Below are 2,194 nucleotides of genomic sequence, written 5' to 3'. Positions count from 1 at the left end.
TATTTTTTATTTTGTAGCTGGAACACGGGAAAAAAATCATTATGCTGCATGGAGAGGTGACAAGATGATCTGATAAGGTATATGAACAGCTTTTATTCCCACTCTAGTGTGCAAAATCTAGATATGTCAATTCTTTTGCCATTGTTTTGCCTGGTCATCTATTTTCAGTAAGGCTGTCTCTGAATTTCATCATGTATTTTATTTGTAATGAGTCTAAATTGCATTTTGTTACATAAAGTTTTAAGGCTATGTCATGTTTCTGTTTCCAGACCCTTGAGCTGCACAGAATCTCATATGAGACATGAAGGTACCATTGTAAATACTGGTATTTTAAGCCTTTTCTTTTGTCTTGTAATGAATGTTTGATCCATGATAATAGAATATTGCCCCTCACAAATGAGAATTTCCCAGTCCTTGAAAAAATATGAAGGGGAGACCTTTCTGAAATCTGAAAAATCTGTTGACCTTTTCTTGTTTGTTTGCTAATTTATATCAATAATTACAAAAACCCCAAAAGAATGTTTAAAGGAGTGTTCTTCCTTTGTATGTTGTGTTTGGATATTAGTCTCTAGTAAAAATTTAGCACCTCCATTGCTTTATGATACAGCTGGTATCATATCGTATGTGAAAGATGTTGTCTGAATTCTATGTAAGTTGGGAAAAACATTATTTATGTTACTTCTCTACAGAGACTTGTAGTAATCTTTCAGTTTCTCTTAAGCATCTTGCTGACACTATTGAATTGCTGGTGTAGACAGTAGGGAAAGCTGTTTTCCATCAAAACTTTCAGGTAGATTAAAACAGTCAACTGACAAATGATAACTAAATTGATAGGGATAGGGAGAGACTAAATTGGAGATGTTTTCTTTGAATTGTAGCTAAAAAATTATCATGAACTCATTGACATTTTGCAATACATGAAGTTAAATCTCACAGGAATCCACTTAAATAGCAAGAACGTTATGAGAAGAAATAATTCCTTTAATAATGCAGTATAAATTTCAGATAAATGGAAAAAAATTTACTATTCAGTGGCTGATATGTTTCAGCTACGACACTGCAATAAGAAATATTTATACAGTACTAGAAAAGGAGAGAAAGGGTATTAAATAAAGTCTTAAACTACAGTGATAATGAGAGACTGTTATTTATTTTCTGAGACTGCAGAGAATCTTATCACAACTAATGAGAGGCTATATGCAGACAAAAGACCAAGCTGGAAGCCATGAGAAGGCAACTGAAAATCATGAATTGAGAAGAATTCTGCTTTTGTATGTAAACAAATGTGATGTTATGCATGTGAAAACATGAAAGAGTCATTCCATCTAGGCAGCTTGCCTTAGAAACTACAAGCTTATGCAACTGAAAAAAAAAAAAAAGGTAGAAATGACTTGTTCAGACAAGGAAGGAGATAGCTAATTAAATTTATACTTAATGAAATTAAGAAAACAAGCAGAGTAACAAATTTTTTAATGGTGAATATGGGAATACAATGAAAGGTGAAAAAAGAAAGCTAACATGAAGGCATATCTCAGTTTGGAGGAAGATTTCTACTCTTGTCTGAAGAAAACTTACTTTAGGAAATAAACCTGAAAGCCATGAACAAACTACAGTTTTATTTCTCTTAGTAGCAGTGTTTTCCTTTTTAAACCCAATATACCTGTTTTATAAAACAAACTTTTTCCTACTTTTATATGTGCGAAATAGAATTTCCTACTTTTATCAGTGCGAAATAGAATTAAATTGCTCCAGCACCAATTGGGAGTAGATGTGGAATTATGATACACTTTCTTTGAGATGGAGAACATTTGTTGCTTTTAAAGATTTAAAGAGAGGTCATCTACTCAGTTTGTAAGGGTTCAGCTACTGTTACTGTAGCTTCTCCTAATGGATGAGCTCCACGTATATCATTTATAGTTTGAGCAGACTGGTTAACCCAGTCAAAACATAGTACTGTAATGGTGGCTAAGTGGTTGTTCTTTGTTCTTATTTTAAGAAAAGTGTTTAAACACTTCGTCCATCAAAGCAGATGAAGGTGAAATTGTGTTTAAATACAAAACAATATTTCTTAAATTCAGCTGCAGGCTTGAAGACTATTTCTAGTTGCAGACTGCAATCTCTCTGGTTGTATCACAGTACCTCTTGGTTATTCAGTTACCTAGTTAGAAAAAAAGAATAAAAGAAAAAAAATAAT

The 2,194-nt window shown here is 32.6% G+C and overlaps 1 long non-coding RNA gene across 1 annotated transcript; it reads left to right on the top strand.

Annotated features, from left to right (window-relative positions):
* The first annotated feature begins 11 nt into the window (after nucleotides 1–11).
* On the top strand, nucleotides 12–1,774 carry LOC109363831. Its single transcript, XR_002109657.1, has 3 exons — nucleotides 12–77; nucleotides 270–307; nucleotides 1,161–1,774. It is a non-coding gene; the product is annotated as an uncharacterized LOC109363831 (long non-coding RNA).
* Nucleotides 1,775–2,194: the final 420 nt, after the last annotated feature.

Source organism: Meleagris gallopavo, chromosome Z, assembly GCF_000146605.3.
Source record: "Meleagris gallopavo isolate NT-WF06-2002-E0010 breed Aviagen turkey brand Nicholas breeding stock chromosome Z, Turkey_5.1, whole genome shotgun sequence".
Lineage (NCBI taxonomy): Eukaryota > Metazoa > Chordata > Aves > Galliformes > Phasianidae > Meleagris > Meleagris gallopavo.
Note: the sequence above shows the minus strand (reverse complement) of the source record. Positions and strands in the feature narration are given on the sequence as shown.